The 19,486-nt window shown below is 54.5% G+C and overlaps 1 protein-coding gene across 1 annotated transcript in view; it reads left to right on the top strand.

The window, feature by feature from the left end:
• Window positions 1–19,486, top strand: part of LOC129810962 (SH2 domain-containing protein 3C-like) — a 167,579-nt gene that overhangs the window by 30,711 nt on the left and 117,382 nt on the right. The gene's annotated exons all lie outside the window — the stretch shown is intronic.

The raw sequence follows: 19,486 nt of genomic DNA, 5'->3' as shown, positions 1-19,486 counted from the left end.
TAGGTGGGTGTGGTTGGGTTATAGGGGACCAGGCCAGTAGGTAGGTGTGGTTAAGGACCAGGCCAGTAGGTAGGTGTGGTTAAGGACCAGGCCAGTAGGTAGGTGTGGTTCTGGACCAGGCCAGTAGGTAGGTGTGGTTAAGGACCAGGCCAGTAGGTAGGTGTGGTTAAGGACCAGGCCAGTAGGTAGGTGTGGTTGGGTTATAGGGGACCAGTGTGTTGATCTGCTTTGGCTTTGTAGTGAGGTTTAAGGGGAGCTCTATTTAAGCTCCTGACTCCAGGGACTGTGTTTGTAATGTTAGACTCAGGGGTTTCACCGCTCTGCTCGCCTCTCTGCTCGGGTTCAATGGGTTGGATGGTGTTTGTGGAATACACACTTCAAACTCTCCAAATACTCTCTTGTTTTGTGTTGAATGTAGATTTAAATAAGTATCTACGCTTAAAGTGTTAAAGTGGCTTCACTAATCATAATATACGACTGTGTAGAATTCATTTTAGAACTGGATCATTTATACTGAAGGGTCTTTAATTTAAAAAAGCACTTTATTTATATTGGACTATCATTGTAATGTGGTCTTTGAAATGTAATTCTAGGTGATTATACCCCTGTGCTTCTGCAGTTAGGCCCATTTCAGCAGTCTCTCTCAGCGTTTAGCCTAATTCATTCTGCCATTAAGGAAATTGAATCCAAAGCTAACAGCGCTGCTTCAGCACTTCTGGGTTCCAGGCCAGTAGGTAGGTGTGGTTCTGGACCAAGCCAGTAGGTAGGTGTGGTTAAGGACCAGGCCAGTAGGTAGGTGTGGTTCTGGACCAAGCCAGTAGGTAGGTGTGGTTAAGGACCAGGCAAGTAGGTAGGTGTGGTTCTGGACCAGGCCAGTAGGTAGGTGTGGTTAAGGACCAGGCCAGTAGGTAGATAGGTGTGGTTCTGGACCAAGCCAGTAGTTAGGTAGGTGTGGTTAAGGACCAGGCCAGTAGGTAGGTGTGGTTCTGGACCAGGCCAGTAGGTAGGTGTGGTTCTGGACCAGGCCAGTAGGTAGGTGTGGTTAAGGACCAGGCCAGTAGGTAGGTGGGTGTGGTTAAGGACCAGGCCAGTAAGTAGGTGTGGTTAAGGACCAGGCCAGTAGGTAGGTGTGGTTAAGGACCAGGCCAGTAGGTAGGTGTGGTTCTGGATCAGGCCAGTAGTTAGGTGTGGTTCTGGATCAGGCCAGTAGTTTGGTGTGGTTCTGGATCAGGCCAGTAGGTAGGTGTGGTTAAGGACCAGACCAGTAGGTAGCTGTGGTTCTGGACCAGGCCAGAAGGTAGGTGTGGTTAAGGATCAGGCCAGTAGTTAGGTGTGGTTCTGGATCAGGCCAGTAGTTAGGTGTGGTTCTGGATCAGGCCAGTAGTTAGGTGTGGTTCTGGATCAGGCCAGTAGGTAGGTGTGGTTAAGGACCAGGCCAGTAGGTAGCTGTGGTTCTGGACCAGGCCAGAAGGTAGGTGTGGTTAAGGATCAGGCCAGTAGTTAGGTGTGGTTCTGGATCAGGCCAGTAGTTAGGTGTGGTTCTGGATCAGGCCAGTAGTTAGGTGTGGTTCTGGATCAGGCCAGTAGTTAGGTGTGGTTCTGGATCAGGCCAGTAGGTAGGTGTGGTTAAGGACCAGGCCAGTAGGTAGCTGTGGTTCTGGACCAGGCCAGTAGGTAGGTGTGGTTAAGGATCAGGCCAGTAGTTAGGTGTGGTTCTGGATCAGGCCAGTAGTTAGGTGTGGTTCTGGATCAGGCCAGTAGTTAGGTGTGGTTCTGGATCAGGCCAGTAGTTAGGTGTGGTTCTGGATCAGGCCAGTAGGTAGGTGTGGTTAAGGACCAGGCCAGTAGGTAGCTGTGGTTCTGGACCAGGCCAGTAGGTAGGTGTGGTTAAGGATCAGGCAAGTAGGTAGGTGTGGTTCGTGACCAGGCCAGTAGGTAGGTTTGGTTCTGGATCAGGCCAGTAGGTAGCTGTGGTTCTGGACCAGGCCAGTAGGTAGGTGTGGTTAAGGACCAGGCCAGTAGGTAGGTAGGTGTGGTTAAGGACCAGGCCAGTAGGTAGGTGGGTGTGGTTAAGGACCAGGCCAGTAGGTAGGTGTGGTTCGTGACCAGGCCAGTAGGTAGGTGTGGTTCTGGACCAGGCCAGTAGGTAGGTCTGGTTAAGGATCAGGCCAGTAGGGAGGTGTGGTTCTGGATCAGGCCAGTAGTTAGGTGTGGTTCTGGATCAGGACAGTAGTTAGGTGTGGCTCTGGATCAGGCCAGTAGGTAGGTGTGGTTAAGGACCAGGCCAGTAGGTAGCTGTGGTTCTGGACCAGGCCAGTAGGTAGGTGTGGTTCTGGACCAGGCCAGTAGGTAGGTGAGGTTAAGGATCAGGCCAGTAGGTAGCTGTGGTTAAGGACCAGGCCAGTAGGTAGGTGTGGTTAAGGACCAGGCCGGTAGGTAGGTGGGTGTGGTTAAGGACCAGGCCAGTAGGTAGGTGGGTGTGGTTAAGGACCAGGCCAGTAGGTAGGTGTGGTTCGTGACCAGGCCAGTAGGTAGGTGTGGTTCATGACCAGGCCAGTAGGTAGGTGTCGTTCTGGACCAGGCCAGTAGGTAGGTGTGGTTCTGGACCAGGCCAGTAGGTAGGTGTGGTTAAGGACCAGGCCAGTAGGTAGGCGTGGTTAAGGATCAGGCCAGTAGGTAGGTGTGGTTAAGGACCAGGCCAGTAGGTAGCTGTGGTTCTGGATCGGGCCAGTAGGTAGGTGTGGTTCGTGACCAGGCCAGTAGGTAGGTGTGGTTCTGGATCAGGCCAGTAGGTAGGTGTGGTTAAGGATCAGGCCAGTAGGTAGCTGTGGTTCTGGATCAGGCCAGTAGGTAGCTGTTGTTCTGGATTCGGCCAGTAGGTAGGTGTGGTTCTGGATCAGGCCAGTAGTCAGGTGTGGTTAAGGACCAGGCCAGTAGGTAGGTGTGGTTAAGGACCAGGCCTGTAGTTAGGTGTGGTTAAGGACCAGGCCAGTAGGTAGGTGTGGTTAAGGACCAGGCCAGTAGGTAGGTGTGGTTAAGGATCAGGCCAGTAGGTAGCTGTGGTTCTGGATCAGGCCAGTAGGTAGGTGAGGTTCGTGACCAGGCCAGCAGCTAGTTGTGGTTAAGGATCAGGCCAATATGTAGCTGTGGTTAAGGGTCAGGCCAGTAGGTAGCTGTGGTTCATGACCAGGCCAGTAGGTAGCTGTGGTTCTGGGTCAGGCCATTAGGTAGCTGTGGTTAAGGATCAGGCCAGTAGGTAGCTGTGGTTCTGGATCAGGCCTGTAGGTAGGTGTGGTTAAGGACCAGGCCAGTAGGTAGGTGTGGTTAAGGATCAGGCCAGTAGGTAGCTGTGGTTCTGGATCAGGCCAGTAGGTAGTTGAGGTTCAGGATCAGGCCAGTAGGTAGGTGTGGTTAAGGACCAGGCCAGTAGGTCAGTGTGGTTAAGGACCAGGCCAGTAGGTAGGTTTGGTTCTGGTCCAGGCCAGTAGGTAGTTGTGGTTAAGGACCAGGCCACTAGGTAGGTGTGGTTAAGGACCAGGCCAGTAGGTAGGTGTGGTTAAGGACCAGGCCAGTAGGTAGGTGAGGTTAAGGATCAGGCCAGGAGGTAGGTGTGGTTCTGGATCAGGCCAGTAGGTAGCTGTGGTTCTGGATCAGGCCAGTAGGTAGGTGTGGTTAAGGACCAGGCCAGTAGGTAGGTGTGGTTCTGGACCAGGCCAGTAGGTCGGTGTGGTTCTGGACCAGGCCAGTAGGTCGGTGTGGTTCTGGACCAGGCCAGTAGGTTGGTGTGGTTCTGGACCAGGCCAGTAGTTCGGTGTGGTTAAGGACCAGGCCAGTAGGTAGGTGTGGTTCTGGACCAGGCCAGTAGGTAGGAGTGGTAAAGGACCAGGCCAGTAGGTAGGTGTGGTTAAGGACAAGGCCAGTAGGTAGGTGTGGTTAAGGACCAGGCCAGTAGGTAGCTGTGGTTCTGGATCAGGCCAGTAGGTAGGTGTGGTTAAGGACCAGGCCAGTAGGTAGGTGTGGTTAAGGACCAGGCCAGTAGGTAGGTGTGGTTAAGGACCAGGCCAGTAGGTAGGTGTGGTTAAGGACCAGGCCAGTAGGTAGCTGTGGTTCTGGATAAGGCCAGTAGGTGGGTGTGGTTCGTGACCAGGCCAGTAGGTGGGTGTGGTTCTGGATCAGGCCAGTAGGTAGGTGTGGTTAAGGATCAGGCCAGTAGGTAGCTGTTTTTCTGGATCAGGCCAGTAGGTAGGTGTGGTTCTGGATCAGGCCAGTAGGTAGGTGTGGTTCTGGATCAGGCCAGTAGGTAGGTGTGGTTAAGGACCAGGCCAGTAGGTAGGTGTGGTTAAGGACCAGGCCAGTAGGTAGGTGTGGTTACGGACCAGGCCAGTAGGTAGCTGTGGTTCTGGATCAGGCCAGTAGGTAGCTGTGGTTCTGGATCAGGCCAGTAGGTAGGTGTTGTTAAGGACCAGGCCAGTAGGTAGCTGTGGTTAAGGATCAGTCCAGTAGGTAGGTGTGGTTCTGGATCAGGCCAGTAGGTAGGTGTGGTTCGTGACCAGGCCAGTAGGTAGGTGAGGTTCTGGATCATGCCAGTAGGTAGGTGTGGTTCTGGATCAGGCCAGAAGGTAGCTGTGGTTGAGGATCAGGCCAGTAGGTAGCTGTGGTTCTGGATCAGGCCAGTAGGTAGGTGTGGTTAAGGACCAGGCCAGTAGGTAGCTGTGGTTAAGGACCAAGCCAGTAGGTAGGTGAGGTTCAGGATCAGGCCAGTAGGTAGGTGAGGTTAAGGACCAGGCCAGTAGGTAGGTGAGGTTCAGGATCAGGCCAGTAGGTAGGTGAGGTTCAGGATCAGGCCAGTAGGTAGGTGAGGTTAAGGACCAGGCCAGTAGGTAGGTGAGGTTCAGGATCAGGCCAGAAGGTAGCTGAGGTTCTGGATCAGGCCAGTAGGTAGGTGAGGTTAAGGATCAGGCCAGTAGGTAGCTGAGGTTCTGGACCAGGCCATTAGGTAGGTGAGGTTAAGGACCAGGCCAGTAGGTAGGTGAGATTAAGGACCAGGCCAGTAGGTAGGTGAGGTTCAGGACCAGGCCAGTAGGTAGGTGCGGTTCTGGATCAGGCCAGTAGGTAGGTGAGGTTCAGGATCAGGCCAGTAGGTAGCTGTGGTTCTGGATCAGGCCAGCAGGTAGGTGAGGATAAGGACCAGGCCAGTAGGTAGGTGTGGTTCTGGACCAGGCCAGTAGGTAGGTGAGGTTCAGGATCAGGCCAGTAGGTAGGTGAGGTTCAGGATCAGGCCAGTAGGTAGGTGAGGATCAGGATCAGGCCAGTAGGTATGTGAGGTTAAGGACCAGGCCAGTAGGTAGGTGAGGTTCAGGATCAGGCCAGTAGGTAGCTGTGGTTCTGAATCAGGCCAGTAGGTAGCTGAGGTTCTGAATCAGGCCAGTAGGTAGCTGAGGTTCTGGATCAGGCCAGTAGGTAGCTGTGGTTCTGGATCAGGACAGTAGGTAGGTGTGGTTAAGGACCAGGCCAGTAGGTAGGTGTGGTTAAGGACCAGGCCAGTAGGTAGGTGTGGTTAAGGACCAGGCCAGTAGGTAGGTGTGGTTAAGGACCAGGCCAGTAGGTAGGTGTGGTTAAGGACCAGGCCAGTAGGTAGGTGTGGTTAAGGACCAGGCCAGTAGGTAGGTGTGGTTAAGGACCAGGCCAGTAGGTAGGTGTGGTTAAGGACCAGGCCAGTAGGTAGGTGCGGTTAAGGACCAGGCCAGTAGGTAGGTGCGGTTCAGGATCAGGCCAGTAGGTAGGTGAGGTTAAGGACCAGGCCAGTAGGTAGCTGTGGTTCTGAATCAGGCCAGTAGGTAGCTGAGGTTCTGGATCAGGCCTGTAGGTAGGTGTGGTTAAGGACCAGGCCAGTAGGTAGGTGTGGTTCTGGATCGGGCCAGTAGGTAGGTGTGGTTAAGGATCAGGCCAGTAGGTAGGTGTGGTTAAGGATCAGGCCAGTAGGTAGGTGTGGTTCTGGATCAGGCCAGTAGGTAGGTGTGGTTAAGGACCAGGCCATTAGGTAGGTGTGGTTAAGGACCAGGCCAGTAGGTAGGTGTGGTTCTGGATCAGGCCAGTAGGTAGGTGTGGTTAAGGACCAGGCCAGTAGGTAGGTGAGGTTCAGGACCAGGCCAGTAGGTAGGTGAGGTTCAGGATCAGGCCAGTAGGTAGGTGCGGTTCTGGATCAGGCCAGTAGGTAGGTTAGGTTAAGGACCAGGCCAGTAGGTAGGTGAGGTTCAGGATCAGGCCAGTAGGTAGGTGCGGTTCTGGATCAGGCCAGTAGGTAGGTGAGGTTAAGGACCAGGCCAGTAGGTAGGTGAGGTTCGGGATCAGGCCAGTAGGTAGCTGTGGTTCTGGATCAGGCCAGTAGGTAGGTGAGGTTAAGAACCAGGCCAGTAGGTTGCTGTGGTTCTGGAGCAGGCCAGTAGGTAGCGCTGTGGTTCAGGATCAGGCCAGTAGGTAGGTGAGGTTCAGGATCAGGCCAATAGATAGATGCGGTTCTGGATCAGGCCAGTAGGTAGGTGAGGTCCTGGATCAGGCCAGTAGTTAGATGTGGTTCTGGATCAGGCCAGTAGGTAGGTGAGGATAAGGACCAGGCCAGTAGGTAGGTGAGGTTCGGGATCAGGCCAGTAGGTAGCTGTGGTTCTGGATCAGGCCAATAGGTAGGTGAGGTTAAGGACCAGGCCAGTAGGTAGCTGTGGTTCTGGAGCAGGCCAGTAGGTAGGTGAGGTTCTGGATCAGGCCAGTAGGTAGGTGAGGTTCAGGATCAGGCCAGTAGGTAGGTGAGGTTCAGGACCAGGCCAGTAGGTAGGTGTGGTTAAGGACCAGGCCAGTAGGTAGGTGTGGTTAAGGACCAGGCCAGTAGGTTGGTGTGGTTCTGGATCAGGCCATTAGGTGTGATTCAGGATCAGGCCAGTAGGTAGGTGAGGTTCAGGACCAGGCCAGTAGGTAGGTGAGGTTCAGGATCAGGCCAGTAGGTAAGTAAGGTTCAGGATCAGGCCAGTAGGTAAGTAAGGTTAAGGACCAGGCCAGTAGGTAGGTGAGGCTCAGGATCAGGCCAGTAGGTAGGTGAGGTTCAGGATCAGGCCAGTATGTTAGTGAGGTTAAGGACCAGGCCAGTAGGTAGGTGAGGTTCAGGATCAGGCCAGTAGGTAGGTGAGGTTCAGGACCAGGCCAGTAGGTAGGTGAGGTTCAGGATCAGGCCAGTAGGTAGGTGAGGTTCAGGATCAGGCCAGTAGGTAGGTGAGGTTCAGGATCAGGCCACTAGGTAGGTGAGGTTCAGGATCAGGCCAGTTGGTATCTGTGGTTCAGGATCAGGCCACTGGGTAGGTGAGGTTCAGGATCAGGCCAGTAGGTAGGTGTGGTTCAGGATCAGGCCACTAGGTAGCTGAGGTTCTGGATCAGGCCAGTAGGTAGGTGCGGTTCTGGATCAGGCCAGTAGGTAGGTGAGGTTAAGGACCAGGCCAGTAGGTAGCTGTGGTTCTGAATCAGGCCAGTAGGTATCTGAGGTTCTGGATCAGGCCAGTAGGTAGGTGTGGTTAAGGACCAGGCCAGTAGGTAGGTGTGGTTAAGGACCAGGCCAGTAGGTAGGTGGGTGTGGTTAAGGACCAGGCCAGTAGGTAGGTGGGTGTGGTTAAGGACCAGGCCAGTAGGTAGGTGTGGTTCGTGACCAGGCCAGTAGGTAGGTGTGGTTCATGACCAGGCCAGTAGGTAGGTGTCGTTCTGGACCAGGCCAGTAGGTAGGTGTGGTTCTGGACCAGGCCAGTAGGTAGGTGTGGTTAAGGACCAGGCCAGTAGGTAGGCGTGGTTAAGGATCAGGCCAGTAGTTAGGTGTGGTTAAGGACCAGGCCAGTAGGTAGCTGTGGTTCTGGATCAGGCCAGTAGGTAGGTGTGGTTCGTGACCAGGCCAGTAGGTAGGTGTGGTTCTGGATCAGGCCAGTAGGTAGGTGTGGTTAAGGATCAGGCCAGTAGGTAGCTGTGGTTCTGGATCAGGCCAGTAGGTAGCTGTTGTTCTGGATTAGGCCAGTAGGTAGGTGTGGTTCTGGATCAGGCCAGTAGTCAGGTGTGGTTAAGGACCAGGCCAGTAGGTAGGTGTGGTTAAGGACCAGGCCAGTAGGTAGGTGTGGTTAAGGACCAGGCCTGTAGTTAGGTGTGGTTAAGGACCAGGCCAGTAGGTAGGTGTGGTTAAGGACCAGGCCTGTAGTTAGGTGTGGTTAAGGACCAGGCCAGTAGGTAGGTGTGGTTAAGGACCAGGCCAGTAGGTAGGTGTGGTTAAGGATCAGGCCAGTAGGTAGCTGTGGTTCTGGATCAGGCCAGTAGGTAGGTGAGGTTCGTGACCAGGCCAGCAGCTAGTTGTGGTTAAAGATCAGGCCAATATGTAGCTGTGGTTAAGGGTCAGGCCAGTAGGTAGCTGTGGTTCATGACCAGGCCAGTAGGTAGCTGTGGTTCTGGGTCAGGCCATTAGGTAGCTGTGGTTAAGGATCAGGCCAGTAGGTAGCTGTGGTTCTGGATCAGGCCTGTAGGTAGCTGTGGTTAAGGACCAGGCCAGTAGGTAGGTGTGGTTAAGGATCAGGCCAGTAGGTAGCTGTGGTTCTGGATCAGGCCAGTAGGTGGGTGTGGTTCTGGATCAGGCCAGTAGGTAGGTGTGGTTAAGGACCAGGCCAGTAGGTCAGTGTGGTTAAGGACCAGGCCAGTAGGTAGGTTTGGTTCTGGACCAGGCCAGTAGGTAGTTGTGGTTAAGGACCAGGCCACTAGGTAGGTGTGGTTAAGGACCAGGCCAGTAGGTAGGTGTGGTTAAGGACCAGGCCAGTAGGTAGGTGAGGTTAAGGATCAGGCCAGGAGGTAGGTGTGGTTCTGGATCAGGCCAGTAGGTAGGTGTGGTTAAGGACCAGGCCAGTAGGTAGGTGTGGTTCTGGACCAGGCCAGTAGGTCGGTGTGGTTCTGGACCAGGCCAGTAGGTCGGTGTGGTTCTGGACCAGGCCAGTAGGTCGGTGTGGTTCTGGACCAGGCCAGTAGTTCGGTGTGGTTAAGGACCAGGCCAGTAGGTAGGTGTGGTTCTGGACCAGGCCAGTAGGTAGGAGTGGTAAAGGACCAGGCCAGTAGGTAGGTGTGGTTAAGGATCAGGCCAGTAGGTAGGTGTGGTTAAGGACCAGGCCAGTAGGTAGCTGTGGTTCTGGATCAGGCCAGTAGGTAGGTGTGGTTAAGGACCAGGCCAGTAGGTAGGTGTGGTTAAGGACCAGGCCAGTAGGTAGGTGTGGTTAAGGACCAGGCCAGTAGGTAGGTGTGGTTAAGGACCAGGCCAGTAGGTAGCTGTGGTTCTGGATAAGGCCAGTAGGTGGGTGTGGTTCGTGACCAGGCCAGTAGGTGGGTGTGGTTCTGGATCAGGCCAGTAGGTAGGTGTGGTTAAGGATCAGGCCAGTAGGTAGCTGTTTTTCTGGATCAGGCCAGCAGGTAGGTGTGGTTCTGGATCAGGCCAGTAGGTAGGTGTGGTTCTGGATCAGGCCAGTAGGTAGGTGTGGTTAAGGACCAGGCCAGTAGGTAGGTGTGGTTAAGGACCAGGCCAGTAGGTAGGTGTGGTTACGGACCAGGCCAGTAGGTAGCTGTGGTTCTGGATCAGGCCAGTAGGTAGCTGTGGTTCTGGATCAGGCCAGTAGGTAGGTGTTGTTAAGGACCAGGCCAGTAGGTAGCTGTGGTTAAGGATCAGTACAGTAGGTAGGTGTGGTTCTGGATCAGGCCAGTAGGTAGGTGTGGTTCGTGACCAGGCCAGTAGGTAGGTGAGGTTCTGGATCATGCCAGTAGGTAGGTGTGGTTCTGGATCAGGCCAGAAGGTAGCTGTGGTTGAGGATCAGGCCAGTAGGTAGCTGTGGTTCTGGATCAGGCCAGTAGGTAGGTGTGGTTAAGGACCAGGCCAGTAGGTAGCTGTGGTTAAGGACCAAGCCAGTAGGTAGGTGAGGTTCAGGATCAGGCCAGTAGGTAGGTGAGGTTAAGGACCAGGCCAGTAGGTAGGTGAGGTTCAGGATCAGGCCAGTAGGTAGGTGAGGTTCAGGATCAGGCCAGTAGGTAGGTGAGGTTAAGGACCAGGCCAGTAGGTAGGTGAGGTTCAGGATCAGGCCAGAAGGTAGCTCAGGTTCTGGATCAGGCCAGTAGGTAGGTGAGGTTCAGGATCAGGCCAGTAGGTAGTTCAGGTTCTGGACCAGGCCATTAGGTAGGTGAGGTTAAGGAGCAGGCCAGTAGGTAGGTGAGATTAAGGACCAGGCCAGTAGGTAGGTGAGGTTCAGGACCAGGCCAGTAGGTAGGTGAGGTTCAGGATCAGGCCAGTAGGTAGCTGTGGTTCTGGATCAGGCCAGCAGGTAGGTGAGGATAAGGACCAGGCCAGTAGGTAGGTGTGGTTCTGGATCAGGCCAGTAGGTAGGTGTGGTTAAGGACCAGGCCAGTAGGTAGGTGAGGTTCAGGATCAGGCCAGTAGGTAGGTGAGGATCAGGATCAGGCCAGTAGGTATGTGAGGTTAAGGACCAGGCCAGTAGGTAGGTGAGGTTCAGGATCAGGCCAGTAGGTAGCTGTGGTTCTGAATCAGGCCAGTAGGTAGCTGTGGTTCTGGATCAGGCCAGTAGGTAGCTGAGGTTCTGGATCAGGCCAGTAGGTAGCTGAGGTTCTGGATCAGGCCAGTAGGTAGCTGTGGTTCTGGATCAGGACAGTAGGTAGGTGTGGTTAAGGACCAGGCCAGTAGGTAGGTGTGGTTAAGGACCAGGCCAGTAGGTAGGTGTGGTTAAGGACCAGGCCAGTAGGTAGGTGTGGTTAAGGACCAGGCCAGTAGGTAGGTGCGGTTCAGGATCAGGCCAGTAGGTAGTTGCGGTTCTGGATCAGGCCAGTAGGTAGGTGAAGTTAAGGACCAGGCCAGTAGGTAGCTGTGGTTCTGAATCAGGCCAGTAGGTAGCTGAGGTTCTGGATCAGGCCTGTAGGTAGGTTAGGTTAAGGACCAGGCCAGTAGGTAGGTGAGGTTCAGGATCAGGCCAGTAGGTAGGTGCGGTTCTGGATCAGGCCAGTAGGTAGGTGAGGTTAAGGACCAGGCCAGTAGGTAGGTGAGGTTCGGGATCAGGCCAGTAGGTAGCTGTGGTTCTGGATCAGGCCAGTAGGTAGGTGAGGTTAAGAACCAGGCCAGTAGGTTGCTGTGGTTCTGGAGCAGGCCAGTAGGTAGCGCTGTGGTTCAGGATCAGGCCAGTAGGTAGGTGAGGTTCAGGATCAGGCCAATAGATAGATGCGGTTCTGGATCAGGCCAGTAGGTAGGTGAGGTCCTGGATCAGGCCAGTAGTTAGCTGTGGTTCTGGATCAGGCCAGTAGGTAGGTGAGGATAAGGACCAGGCCAGTAGGTAGGTGAGGTTCGGGATCAGGCCAGTAGGTAGCTGTGGTTCTGGATCAGGCCAATAGGTAGGTGAGGTTAAGGACCAGGCCAGTAGGTAGCTGTGGTTCTGGAGCAGGCCAGTAGGTAGGTGAGGTTCTGGATCAGGCCAGTAGGTAGGTGAGGTTCAGGATCAGGCCAGTAGGTAGGTGAGGTTCAGGACCAGGCCAGTAGGTAGGTGTGGTTAAGGACCAGGCCAGTAGGTAGGTGTGGTTAAGGACCAGGCCAGTAGGTTGGTGTGGTTCTGGATCAGGCCATTAGGTGTGATTCAGGATCAGGCCAGTAGGTAGGTGAGGTTCAGGACCAGGCCAGTAGGTAGGTGAGGTTCAGGATCAGGCCAGTAGGTAAGTAAGGTTCAGGATCAGGCCAGTAGGTAAGTAAGGTTAAGGACCAGGCCAGTAGGTAGGTGAGGCTCAGGATCAGGCCAGTAGGTAGGTGAGGTTCAGGATCAGGCCAGTATGTTAGTGAGGTTAAGGACCAGGCCAGTAGGTAGGTGGGTGTGGTTAAGGACCAGGCCAGTAGGTAGGTGGGTGTGGTTAAGGACCAGGCCAATAGGTAGGTGTGGTTCGTGACCAGGCCAGTAGGTAGGTGTGGTTCATGACCAGGCCAGTAGGTAGGTGTCGTTCTGGACCAGGCCAGTAGGTAGGTGTGGTTCTGGACCAGGCCAGTAGGTAGGTGTGGTTAAGGACCAGGCCAGTAGGTAGGCGTGGTTAAGGATCAGGCCAGTAGTTAGGTGTGGTTAAGGACCAGGCCAGTAGGTAGCTGTGGTTCTGGATCAGGCCAGTAGGTAGGTGTGGTTCGTGACCAGGCCAGTAGGTAGGTGTGGTTCTGGATCAGGCCAGTAGGTAGGTGTGGTTAAGGATCAGGCCAGTAGGTAGCTGTGGTTCTGGATCAGGCCAGTAGGTAGCTGTTGTTCTGGATTAGGCCAGTAGGTAGGTGTGGTTCTGGATCAGGCCAGTAGTCAGGTGTGGTTAAGGACCAGGCCAGTAGGTAGGTGTGGTTAAGGACCAGGCCAGTAGGTAGGTGTGGTTAAGGACCAGGCCTGTAGTTAGGTGTGGTTAAGGACCAGGCCAGTAGGTAGGTGTGGTTAAGGACCAGGCCTGTAGTTAGGTGTGGTTAAGGACCAGGCCAGTAGGTAGGTGTGGTTAAGGACCAGGCCAGTAGGTAGGTGTGGTTAAGGATCAGGCCAGTAGGTAGCTGTGGTTCTGGATCAGGCCAGTAGGTAGGTGAGGTTCGTGACCAGGCCAGCAGCTAGTTGTGGTTAAAGATCAGGCCAATATGTAGCTGTGGTTAAGGGTCAGGCCAGTAGGTAGCTGTGGTTCATGACCAGGCCAGTAGGTAGCTGTGGTTCTGGGTCAGGCCATTAGGTAGCTGTGGTTAAGGATCAGGCCAGTAGGTAGCTGTGGTTCTGGATCAGGCCTGTAGGTAGCTGTGGTTAAGGACCAGGCCAGTAGGTAGGTGTGGTTAAGGATCAGGCCAGTAGGTAGCTGTGGTTCTGGATCAGGCCAGTAGGTGGGTGTGGTTCTGGATCAGGCCAGTAGGTAGGTGTGGTTAAGGACCAGGCCAGTAGGTCAGTGTGGTTAAGGACCAGGCCAGTAGGTAGGTTTGGTTCTGGACCAGGCCAGTAGGTAGTTGTGGTTAAGGACCAGGCCACTAGGTAGGTGTGGTTAAGGACCAGGCCAGTAGGTAGGTGTGGTTAAGGACCAGGCCAGTAGGTAGGTGAGGTTAAGGATCAGGCCAGGAGGTAGGTGTGGTTCTGGATCAGGCCAGTAGGTAGGTGTGGTTAAGGACCAGGCCAGTAGGTAGGTGTGGTTCTGGACCAGGCCAGTAGGTCGGTGTGGTTCTGGACCAGGCCAGTAGGTCGGTGTGGTTCTGGACCAGGCCAGTAGGTCGGTGTGGTTCTGGACCAGGCCAGTAGTTCGGTGTGGTTAAGGACCAGGCCAGTAGGTAGGTGTGGTTCTGGACCAGGCCAGTAGGTAGGAGTGGTAAAGGACCAGGCCAGTAGGTAGGTGTGGTTAAGGATCAGGCCAGTAGGTAGGTGTGGTTAAGGACCAGGCCAGTAGGTAGCTGTGGTTCTGGATCAGGCCAGTAGGTAGGTGTGGTTAAGGACCAGGCCAGTAGGTAGGTGTGGTTAAGGACCAGGCCAGTAGGTAGGTGTGGTTAAGGACCAGGCCAGTAGGTAGGTGTGGTTAAGGACCAGGCCAGTAGGTAGCTGTGGTTCTGGATAAGGCCAGTAGGTCGGTGTGGTTCGTGACCAGGCCAGTAGGTGGGTGTGGTTCTGGATCAGGCCAGTAGGTAGGTGTGGTTAAGGATCAGGCCAGTAGGTAGCTGTTTTTCTGGATCAGGCCAGCAGGTAGGTGTGGTTCTGGATCAGGCCAGTAGGTAGGTGTGGTTCTGGATCAGGCCAGTAGGTAGGTGTGGTTAAGGACCAGGCCAGTAGGTAGGTGTGGTTAAGGACCAGGCCAGTAGGTAGGTGTGGTTACGGACCAGGCCAGTAGGTAGCTGTGGTTCTGGATCAGGCCAGTAGGTAGCTGTGGTTCTGGATCAGGCCAGTAGGTAGGTGTTGTTAAGGACCAGGCCAGTAGGTAGCTGTGGTTAAGGATCAGTCCAGTAGGTAGGTGTGGTTCTGGATCAGGCCAGTAGGTAGGTGTGGTTCGTGACCAGGCCAGTAGGTAGGTGAGGTTCTGGATCATGCCAGTAGGTAGGTGTGGTTCTGGATCAGGCCAGAAGGTAGCTGTGGTTGAGGATCAGGCCAGTAGGTAGCTGTGGTTCTGGATCAGGCCAGTAGGTAGGTGTGGTTAAGGACCAGGCCAGTAGGTAGCTGTGGTTAAGGACCAAGCCAGTAGGTAGGTGAGGTTCAGGATCAGGCCAGTAGGTAGGTGAGGTTAAGGACCAGGCCAGTAGGTAGGTGAGGTTCAGGATCAGGCCAGTAGGTAGGTGAGGTTCAGGATCAGGCCAGTAGGTAGGTGAGGTTAAGGACCAGGCCAGTAGGTAGGTGAGGTTCAGGATCAGGCCAGAAGGTAGCTCAGGTTCTGGATCAGGCCAGTAGGTAGGTGAGGTTTAGGATCAGGCCAGTAGGTAGTTCAGGTTCTGGACCAGGCCATTAGGTAGGTGAGGTTAAGGAGCAGGCCAGTAGGTAGGTGAGATTAAGGACCAGGCCAGTAGGTAGGTGAGGTTCAGGACCAGGCCAGTAGGTAGGTGAGGTTCAGGATCAGGCCAGTAGGTAGCTGTGGTTCTGGATCAGGCCAGCAGGTAGGTGAGGATAAGGACCAGGCCAGTAGGTAGGTGTGGTTCTGGATCAGGCCAGTAGGTAGGTGTGGTTAAGGACCAGGCCAGTAGGTAGGTGAGGTTCAGGATCAGGCCAGTAGGTAGGTGAGGATCAGGATCAGGCCAGTAGGTATGTGAGGTTAAGGACCAGGCCAGTAGGTAGGTGAGGTTCAGGATCAGGCCAGTAGGTAGCTGTGGTTCTGAATCAGGCCAGTAGGTAGCTGTGGTTCTGGATCAGGCCAGTAGGTAGCTGAGGTTCTGGATCAGGCCAGTAGGTAGCTGAGGTTCTGGATCAGGCCAGTAGGTAGCTGTGGTTCTGGATCAGGACAGTAGGTAGGTGTGGTTAAGGACCAGGCCAGTAGGTAGGTGTGGTTAAGGACCAGGCCAGTAGGTAGGTGTGGTTAAGGACCAGGCCAGTAGGTAGGTGTGGTTAAGGACCAGGCCAGTAGGTAGGTGCGGTTCAGGATCAGGCCAGTAGGTAGTTGCGGTTCTGGATCAGGCCAGTAGGTAGGTGAAGTTAAGGACCAGGCCAGTAGGTAGCTGTGGTTCTGAATCAGGCCAGTAGGTAGCTGAGGTTCTGGATCAGGCCTGTAGGTAGGTTAGGTTAAGGACCAGGCCAGTAGGTAGGTGAGGTTCAGGATCAGGCCAGTAGGTAGGTGCGGTTCTGGATCAGGCCAGTAGGTAGGTGAGGTTAAGGACCAGGCCAGTAGGTAGGTGAGGTTCGGGATCAGGCCAGTAGGTAGCTGTGGTTCTGGATCAGGCCAGTAGGTAGGTGAGGTTAAGAACCAGGCCAGTAGGTTGCTGTGGTTCTGGAGCAGGCCAGTAGGTAGCGCTGTGGTTCAGGATCAGGCCAGTAGGTAGGTGAGGTTCAGGATCAGGCCAATAGATAGATGCGGTTCTGGATCAGGCCAGTAGGTAGGTGAGGTCCTGGATCAGGCCAGTAGTTAGCTGTGGTTCTGGATCAGGCCAGTAGGTAGGTGAGGATAAGGACCAGGCCAGTAGGTAGGTGAGGTTCGGGATCAGGCCAGTAGGTAGCTGTGGTTCTGGATCAGGCCAATAGGTAGGTGAGGTTAAGGACCAGGCCAGTAGGTAGCTGTGGTTCTGGAGCAGGCCAGTAGGTAGGTGAGGTTCTGGATCAGGCCAGTAGGTAGGTGAGGTTCAGGATCAGGCCAGTAGGTAGGTGAGGTTCAGGACCAGGCCAGTAGGTAGGTGTGGTTAAGGACCAGGCCAGTAGGTAGGTGTGGTTAAGGACCAGGCCAGTAGGTTGGTGTGGTTCTGGATCAGGCCATTAGGTGTGATTCAGGATCAGGCCAGTAGGTAGGTGAGGTTCAGGACCAGGCCAGTAGGTAGGTGAGGTTCAGGATCAGGCCAGTAGGTAAGTAAGGTTCAGGATCAGGCTAGTAGGTAAGTAAGGTTAAGGACCAGGCCAGTAGGTAGGTGAGGCTCAGGATCAGGCCAGTAGGTAGGTGAGGTTCAGGATCAGGCCAGTATGTTAGTGAGGTTAAGGACCAGGCCAGTAGGTAGGTGAGGTTCAGGATCAGGCCAGTAGGTAGGTGAGGTTCAGGACCAGGCCAGTAGGTAGGTGAGGTTCAGGATCAGGCCAGTAGGTAGGTGAGGTTCAGGATCAGGCCAGTAGGTAGGTGAGGTTCAGGATCAGGCCACTAGGTAGGTGAGGTTCAGGATCAGGCCAGTTGGTATCTGTGGTTCAGGATCAGGCCACTGGGTAGGTGAGGTTCAGGATCAGGCCAGTAGGTAGGTGTGGTTCAGGATCAGGCCACTAGGTAGCTGAGGTTCTGGATCAGGCCAGTAGGTAGGTGCGGTTCTGGATCAGGCCAGTAGGTAGGTGAGGTTAAGGACCAGGCCAGTAGGTAGCTGTGGTTCTGAATCAGGCCAGTAGGTATCTGAGGTTCTGGATCAGGCCAGTAGGTAGGTGTGGTTAAGGACCAGGCCAGTAGGTAGGTGTGGTTAAGGACCAGGCCAGTAGGTAGGTGGGTGTGGTTAAGGACCAGGCCAGTAGGTAGGTGGGTGTGGTTAAGGACCAGGCCAGTAGGTAGGTGTGGTTCGTGACCAGGCCAGTAGGTAGGTGTGGTTCATGACCAGGCCAGTAGGTAGGTGTCGTTCTGGACCAGGCCAGTAGGTAGGTGTGGTTCTGGACCAGGCCAGTAGGTAGGTGTGGTTAAGGACCAGGCCAGTAGGTAGGCGTGGTTAAGGATCAGGCCAGTAGTTAGGTGTGGTTAAGGACCAGGCCAGTAGGTAGCTGTGGTTCTGGATCAGGCCAGTAGGTAGGTGTGGTTCGTGACCAGGCCAGTAGGTAGGTGTGGTTCTGGATCAGGCCAGTAGGTAGGTGTGGTTAAGGATCAGGCCAGTAGGTAGCTGTGGTTCTGGATCAGGCCAGTAGGTAGCTGTTGTTCTGGATTAGGCCAGTAGGTAGGTGTGGTTCTGGATCAGGCCAGTAGTCAGGTGTGGTTAAGGACCAGGCCAGTAGGTAGGTGTGGTTAAGGACCAGGCCAGTAGGTAGGTGTGGTTAAGGACCAGGCCTGTAGTTAGGTGTGGTTAAGGACCAGGCCAGTAGGTAGGTGTGGTTAAGGACCAGGCCTGTAGTTAGGTGTGGTTAAGGACCAGGCCAGTAGGTAGGTGTGGTTAAGGACCAGGCCAGTAGGTAGGTGTGGTTAAGGATCAGGCCAGTAGGTAGCTGTGGTTCTGGATCAGGCCAGTAGGTAGGTGAGGTTCGTGACCAGGCCAGCAGCTAGTTGTGGTTAAAGATCAGGCCAATATGTAGCTGTGGTTAAGGGTCAGGCCAGTAGGTAGCTGTGGTTCATGACCAGGCCAGTAGGTAGCTGTGGTTCTGGGTCAGGCCATTAGGTAGCTGTGGTTAAGGATCAGGCCAGTAGGTAGCTGTGGTTCTGGATCAGGCCTGTAGGTAGCTGTGGTTAAGGACCAGGCCAGTAGGTAGGTGTGGTTAAGGATCAGGCCAGTAGGTAGCTGTGGTTCTGGATCAGGCCAGTAGGTGGGTGTGGTTCTGGATCAGGCCAGTAGGTAGGTGTGGTTAAGGACCAGGCCAGTTGGTCAGTGTGGTTAAGGACCAGGCCAGTAGGTAGGTTTGGTTCTGGACCAGGCCAGTAGGTAGTTGTGGTTAAGGACCAGGCCACTAGGTAGGTGTGGTTAAGGACCAGGCCAGTAGGTAGGTGTGGTTAAGGACCAGGCCAGTAGGTAGGTGAGGTTAAGGATCAGGCCAGGAGGTAGGTGTGGTTCTGGATCAGGCCAGTAGGTAGGTGTGGTTAAGGACCAGGCCAGTAGGTAGGTGTGGTTCTGGACCAGGCCAGTAGGTCGGTGTGGTTCTGGACCAGGCCAGTAGGTCGGTGTGGTTCTGGACCAGGCCAGTAGGTCGGTGTGGTTCTGGACCAGGCCAGTAGTTCGGTGTGGTTAAGGACCAGGCCAGTAGGTAGGTGTGGTTCTGGACCAGGCCAGTAGGTAGGAGTGGTAAAGGACCAGGCCAGTAGGTAGGTGTGGTTAAGGATCAGGCCAGTAGGTAGGTGTGGTTAAGGACCAGGCCAGTAGGTAGCTGTGGTTCTGGATCAGGCCAGTAGGTAGGTGTGGTTAAGGACCAGGCCAGTAAGTAGGTGTGGTTAAGGACCAGGCCAGTAGGTAGGTGTGGTTAAGGACCAGGCCAGTAGGTAGGTGTGGTTAAGGACCAGGCCAGTAGGTAGCTGTGGTTCTGGATAAGGCCAGTAGGTAGGTGTGGTTCGTGACCAGGCCAGTAGGTGGGTGTGGTTCTGGATCAGGCCAGTAGGTAGGTGTGGTTAAGGATCAGGCCAGTAGGTAGCTGTTTTTCTGGATCAGGCCAGCAGGTAGGTGTGGTTCTGGATCAGGCCAGTAGGTAGGTGTGGTTCTGGATCAGGCCAGTAGGTAGGTGTGGTTAAGGACCAGGCCAGTAGGTAGGTGTGGTTAAGGACCAGGCCAGTAGGTAGGTGTGGTTACGGACCAGGCCAGTAGGTAGCTGTGGTTCTGGATCAGGCCAGTAGGTAGCTGTGGTTCTGGATCAGGCCAGTAGGTAGGTGTTGTTAAGGACCAGGCCAGTAGGTAGCTGTGGTTAAGGATCAGTCCAGTAGGTAGGTGTGGTTCTGGATCAGGCCAGTAGGTAGGTGTGGTTCGTGACCAGGCCAGTAGGTAGGTGAGGTTCTGGATCATGCCAGTAGGTAGGTGTGGTTCTGGATCAGGCCAGAAGGTAGCTGTGGTTGAGGATCAGGCCAGTAGGTAGCTGTGGTTCTGGATCAGGCCAGTAGGTAGGTGTGGTTAAGGACCAGGCCAGTAGGTAGCTGTGGTTAAGGACCAAGCCAGTAGGTAGGTGAGGTTCAGGATCAGGCCAGTAGGTAGGTGAGGTTAAGGACCAGGCCAGTAGGTAGGTGAGGTTCAGGATCAGGCCAGTAGGTAGGTGAGGTTCAGGATCAGGCCAGTAGGTAGGTGAGGTTAAGGACCAGGCCAGTAGGTAGGTGAGGTTCAGGATCAGGCCAGAAGGTAGCTCAGGTTCTGGATCAGGCCAGTAGGTAGGTGAGGTTCAGGATCAGGCCAGTAGGTAGTTCAGGTTCTGGACCAGGCCATTAGGTAGGTGAGGTTAAGGAGCAGGCCAGTAGGTAGGTGAGATTAAGGACCAGGCCAGTAGGTAGGTGAGGTTCAGGACCAGGCCAGTAGGTAGGTGAGGTTCAGGATCAGGCCAGTAGGTAGCTGTGGTTCTGGATCAGGCCAGCAGGTAGGTGAGGATAAGGACCAGGCCAGTAGGTAGGTGTGGTTCTGGATCAGGCCAGTAGG

The sequence above is a fragment of the Salvelinus fontinalis genome, chromosome 2, assembly GCF_029448725.1.
Source record: "Salvelinus fontinalis isolate EN_2023a chromosome 2, ASM2944872v1, whole genome shotgun sequence".
Lineage (NCBI taxonomy): Eukaryota > Metazoa > Chordata > Actinopteri > Salmoniformes > Salmonidae > Salvelinus > Salvelinus fontinalis.
Note: the sequence above shows the minus strand (reverse complement) of the source record. Positions and strands in the feature narration are given on the sequence as shown.